A 6,811-nucleotide genomic window follows, 5' to 3' on the forward strand; every position below is an offset into this window, starting at 1 on the left:
CGGCGCAGCGGCGGCGGAGTGGATCTTGGAGAGGAGGCCAAACCTCGACGGCCGCCGGACGACCTCGACGGCGCAGTCGGTGTCGAGGAAGAGGAGCTCGGTGAGGTCGCCCACGAGGCCTTCCTGCGCCGGGAAAGGAGAAGCGACCGGCCGGCGGGCCCTCCGCGGGAGCCTCCCTACACCGAGCGGATCCGCCCCGAACTCCCTCTCGCCGGGGAGCTGCGGACGGCAGCGTCGCGCCGTCGGCCTCCTCCTGGAGGAAGACGAGTCCTGATTTGGACCTGATTGCAAATTATTTTGAATTCGGGAGGGGGTTATTGTAAAAATAAATTATAACGCTCGCCCGAACAGTAATTCAGGTCGGAGGGAGTACTTTTTATTCTCTTTATATGATTTCAAAACTGAAAAAGCTCTAGCACATGATTTAATCCCTGCTTCCCTCTGCGAAGGGCCTGTCCTTTACTTTATGTTGAGTCAGTAAACCTATTCCCCTCCATCTCAAGCAAGCATTTGAGTTGTTGTGATCAAACCATTATATTGTGATTTGTTTCATCATGCCTTTTACTCTTCCTTGTTTAGTACAAGTTTTATCTGAATGGATATAGCTTTGAAAGTTATCAATGATCATTATGATTGAGTATGCAAGATGTGCCATATAAACTTTAACATGAGAGCGCTGCTCGATAGATAAATATAACCTGTTAATTGTTCTCTGACCAAGAACGAAGTTTGCCATCACCAACTATGATTTCTTATGAACCTTTATTTGTGGTTACCTTATACTTGTTTCAAGTTGAATTATATGAAGAAGTTGTTTACTAGAATGTCTTGTGTGAATGAATATGATGCTTCTTGTCCGTATTTGATTTATCGACTCTTCACTCCATAAACATGTGGTCCTGTTTACCGAGTTCAGTTTCGCTTGGGGACAAGTGAAGTCTAAGCTTGGGGGGAGTTGATACGTCCAATTTGCATCACTATTTTATATCGTAATTTGCTGTTATTCGTTGATATATTTCATATTTGGAGATAATACTTATGTTATTTCATCTATTTTGCATGTTTCATGATTATTGGAGGATCGCGCACCGGAGCCAGGATTCTGCTGGAAAAAGCGCCGTCAGAATGCAATATTTCGGAAGATCAACAGTTGACGGAAATTATACGAAAAATCCTATTTTTCCAGAAGACGAAGTGAGCCAGAAGGGGGAGCCGAGGGGACCCGAGGTGGGCCCACCCCATAGGCCGGCGCGGCCCAAGGCCTGGCCGCACCGCCCTGTGAGGAGGGGGCCCACAGCCCCCTCTCGCCTCCTTTTCTTCGCGTATGCCTTCGTCCCGAAGACCTAAGCTCCAGGGGTACGTCGCGAAGAGTCACAGCCGCCTCTGCGGGGCGGAGAACACCAGAGAGAAAAGAGCTCTCCGGCAGGCTGAGATCCGCTGGGGAAATTCCCTCCCGGAGGGGGAAATCGACGCCATCGTCATCGTCATCGAGCTGGACATCGTCTCCATCACCATCGTCATCATCTTCATAATCATCACCGCCGTCTCCACCGCTACACATCACCACCGCTGTAGCAATTTGGGTTTGATCTTAATTGTTTGATAGGGAAAACTCTCCCGGTGTTGATTTCTACTAGTTATTGATACTATTGAGTGAAACCGTTGAACCAAGGTTTATGTTCAGATTGTTATTCATTATCATATCACCTCTGATCATGTTCCATATGATGTCTCGTGAGTAGTTCGTTTAGTTCTTGAGGACATGGGTGAAGTCTAAATGCTAGTAGTGAAGTATGGTTGAGTAATATTCAATGTTATGATATTTAAGTTGTGGTGTGATTCTTCTAGTGGTGTCATGTGAACGTCGACTACACGACACTTCACCTTTATGGGCCTAGGGGAATGCATCTTGTACTCGTTTTCCAATTGCGGGGTTGCCGGAGTGACAGAAACCTGAACCCCCGTTGGTATATCGATGCAGGAGGGATAGCAGGATCTCAGAGTTTAAGGCTGTGGTTAGATTTATCTTAATTACTTTCTTGTAGTTGCGGATGCTTGCAAGGGGTATAATCACAAGTATGTATTAGTCCTAGGAAGGGCGGTACATTAGCATAGGTTCACCCACACAACACTTATCAAAACAATGAAGATTAATTAGCCGTATGTAGCGAAAGCACTAGACTAAAATCCCGTGTGTCCTCGAGAACATTTGGTGCTAAAAAGGATTGGGCCACTCGCTGCAATTATTACTCTCGCACTTTACTTACTCGTACTTTATTCATCTGTTACATCAAAACCCCCTGAATACTTGTTTGTGAGCATTTACAGTGAATCCTTCATCGAAACTGCTTGTCAACACCTTCTGCTCCTCGTTGGGATCGACATTCTTACTTATCGAAGATACTACGATACACCCCCAATACTTGTGGGTCATCACTAGCTTTACTTTATTTACTATCTTGTTTGCGTTCTCCATATTAAAAACACAAAAAAATTAGTTACTTGCTTTTACTCTATCTAGTTTGTTTTATTTACTATTGCTAAAATGGGTACTCCTAAAATTACTAAGTTGTGTGACTTCACAATCACAAATAATAATGATTTCTTATGCACACCTATTGCTCCACCTGCTACTACAGCAGAATTCTTTGAAATTAAACCTGCTTTACTGAATCTTGTTATGAGAGAGCAATTTTCTGGTGTTAGTTCTGATGGTGCTGCTGCCCATCTTAATAATTTTGTTGAATTATGTGAAATGCAAAGTATAAGGATGTAGATGGTGACATTATAAAATTAAAATTGTTTCCTTTCTCATTAAGAGGAAGAGCTAAAGATTGGTTGCTATCTTTGCCTAAGAATAGTATTGATTCATGGACTAAATGTAAGGATGCTTTCATTGGTAGATATTATCCTCCTGCTAAAATTATATCTTTGAGGAGTAGTATAGAGAATTTTAAACAATTGGATAATGAGCATGTTTCCCAAGCATGGGAAAGAATGAAATATTTGGTTAAAAATTGCCCAACCCATGGACTAACTACTTGGATGATCATCCAAACCTTTTATGCAGGACTGAATTTTTCTTCACGGAACCTATTGGATTCAGCTGCTGGAGGTACTTTTATGTCCATCACTCTAGGCGCCGCAACGAAGCTTCTTGATAATATGATGATTAATTACTCTGAATGGCACACGGGAAGAGCTCCACAAGGTAAGAAGGTAAATTCTGTCGAAGAAACCTCCTCCTTGAGTGATAAGATTGATGCTATTATGTCTATGCTTGTAAATGGTAGGACAGATGTTGATCCTAATAATGTTCCTTTAGCTTCATTGGTTGCTCAAGAATAACATGTTGATGTGAACTACATTAAAAATAATAATTTCAACAACAATTCTTATCAGAACAATTCTAGTAACAACTATAGGCCATATCCTTATAATAATGGTAATGGTTATGGTAATTCTTATGGGAATTCTTACAACAATAATAGGAACACACCCTCTGGTCTTGAAGCCATGCTTAAAGAATTTATTAATACACAAACTGCTTTTAACAAATCTGTTGAAGAAAAGCTTGGTAAAATTGATATTCTTGCTTCTAAAGTTGATAGTCTTGCTGCTGATGTTGATCTTTTGAAATCAAAAGTTATGCCTAATGAAAATAAAGATATTAAGTCATTTGCTACAGCAAACGCCATCCAAGTTCGAATTAATGAGAATATAAGATTGATGGCCGAATTGCGTGCTAGGTGGGAGAAAGAAGAAAATGCTAAAGAGAATAATGTAGCTAAAGTTTGGACTATTACCACCACTAGTAATGCTAATGATTCACATGTTGCTACACCTCCTACTATCAATGGTAAAATAATTGGTGTTGGCAATGTTTCTACTCCTAATGCAAAGCTTGCAAAACTGCCTAAAACTGCTAAAATTGCTAAAATTGCTTGTGATAAAACTGCTGAATTTTTTTCACATATTGGGGACAATGATCCCATTGCTTTAGATCATAATGGTTTAGATTTTGATGATTGTCACATCTCTGAAGTTATAAAGTTCTTACAAAAACTTGCTAAGAGTCCTAATGCTAGTGCTATAAATTTAGCCTTTACAAAACATATTACAAATGCTCTCATAAAAGCTAGAGAAGAGAAACTAAAACTTGAAACTTCTATTCCTAGGAAGTTAGAAGAAGGTTGGGAGCCCATCATTAAGATGAAGGTCAATGATTTTGATTGTAATGCTTTATGTGATCTTGGTGCAAGTATTTCCGTTATGCCTAAGAAAATCTATAACATGCTTGACTTGCCACCATTGAAAAATTGTTATTTGAATGTTAATCTTGCTGATAATTCTACAAAGAAACCTTTGGGGAGGATTGATAATGTTCGCATTACGGTTAACAATAACCTTGTCCCCGTTGATTTTGTTGTCTTGGATATTGAATGCAATGCATCTTGTCCCATTATATTGGGAAGACCTTTTCTTCGAACTGTTGGTGCTATTATTGATATGAAGGAAGGTAATATTAAATATCAATTTCCTCTCAAGAAAGGTATGGAACACTTCCCTAGAAAGAGAATGAAGTTACCTTTTGATTCTATCATTTGAACAAATTATGATGTTGATGCTTCGTCTCTTGATAATACTCGATACACACTTACTGCGCCTAGCTGAAAGGCGTTAAAGAAAAGCGCTTATGGGAGACAACCTATGATTTTACTTCTGCACTTTTGTTTTATATTTGAGTCTTGGAAGTTTTTACTACTGTAGCAACCTCTCCTTATCTTAATTTTGTTGCATTGTTGTGCCAAGTAAAGTCTTTGATAGTAAGGTTCATACTAGATTTGGATTACTGCGCAGAAACAGATTTCTTGCTGTCACGAATTTAGGCAGTGTTCTCTGTAGGTAACTCATAAAAATCTGCCAATTTACATGAGTGATCCTCAGATATGTACGCAACTTTCATTCAATTTTAGCATTTTCATTTGAGCAAGTCTGGTGCCCCAGAAAAATTCGTCTTTACAGACTGTTCTGTTTTTGACAGATTCTATCTTTTATTTCGCATTGCCTGTTTTGCTATGTTTGATGGATTTCTTTATTCCATTAACTTTCAGTAGCTTTGTGCAATGTCCAGAAGTGTTAAGAATGATTATGTCACCTCTGAACATGTGAATTTTTGATTATGCACTAACCCTCTAATGAGTTTGTTTTGAGTTTGGTGTGGAGGAAGTTTTGAAGGATCAAGAGAGGAGGATGATACAATATGATCAAGGAGAGTGAAAGCTCTAAGCTTGGGGATGCCCCCGTGGTTCATCCCTGTATATTTCAAGAAGACTCAAGCATCTAAGCTTGGGGATGCCCAAGGCATCCCCTTCTTCATCGACAACATTATCAGGTTCCTGTAGTGAAACTATATTTTTATTCCATCACATCTTATGTGCTTTACTTGGAGCGTCTGTTTGCTTTTGTTTTTTGTTTTGTTTGAATAAGTTGGATCCTAGCATTCATTGTGTGGGAGAGAGACACGCTCTGCTGTTGCATATGGACAAATATGTCCTTAGCTTTATTCTTAATGTTCATGGCGAAGGTTGAAACTGCTTCATTAATTGTTATATGGTTGGAAACAGAAAATGCTACATGTGGTAATTGGTATAATATCTTGAATAATTTGATACTTGGCAATTGTTATAGCTCATGTTTAAGCTCTTGCATCATATACTTTGCACCTATTAGTGAAGAAATACATAGAGCTTGTTGAAATTTGGTTTGCATGATTGGTCTCTCTAAAGTCTAGATATTTTTTGGTAAGGGTTTGAGCAACAAGGATGACAGTGTAGAGTCTTATAATGCTTGCAATATGTTTTTATGTGAGTTTTTCTGTACCGGTTCATACTTGTGTTTGCTTCAAATAACCTTGCTAGCCTAAGCCTTGTATTGAGAGGGATTACTTCTCGTGCATCCAAATCCTTGAGCCAATTACTGTGCCATTTGTGTCCACCATACCTACCTACTACATGGTATTTCTCTGCCATTCCAAAGTAAATTTCTTGAGTGCTATCTTTAAATTTCTATCATTTGTCTTTGCAATATATAGCTCATGGGAAATATAGCCTAAAAACTATTGTGGTATTGAATATGTACTTATGTATCTTATTTCTTATTAAGTTGCTTGTTGTGCGATAACCATGTTCCTGGGGACGCCATCAACTACCCTTTGTTGAATATCATGTGAGTTGCTATGCATGTTCGTCTTGTCTGAAGTAAGGGCGATTTACCATGAGTTGAATGGTTTGAGCATGCATATTGTTAGAGAAGAACATTGGGCCGCTAACTAAAGCCATGATCCATGGTGGAAGTTTCAGTTTGGACAACAATCCTCAATGTCTTATGAGAATATTATCTGTTGTTGAATGCTTATGCATTAAAGAGGAGTCCATTATCTGTTGTCTATGTTGTCCCGGTACGGATGTCTAAGTTGAGAATAATCAAAAGCGAGAAATCCAATGCGAGCTTTCTCCTTAGACCTTTGTACAGGTGGCATAGAGGTACCCCTTTGTGATACTTGGTTAAAACATATGTATTGCAATGATAATCCAGGTAATCCGAGCTAATTAGGACAAGGTGCGGGCACTATTGGTATACTATGCATGAGGCTTGCAACTTGTAGGATATCTTATACATAATACATATGCTTTATTACTACCGTTGACAAAATTGTTTCTTGTTTTCAAAATAGAAGCTCTAGCACAAATATAGCAATCCATGCTTCCCTCTTCGAAGGGCCATTCTTTTACTTTTATGTTGAGTCAGT

This window comes from Lolium perenne, chromosome 5, assembly GCF_019359855.2.
Source record: "Lolium perenne isolate Kyuss_39 chromosome 5, Kyuss_2.0, whole genome shotgun sequence".
Taxonomy (NCBI): Eukaryota; Viridiplantae; Streptophyta; class Magnoliopsida; order Poales; family Poaceae; genus Lolium; species Lolium perenne.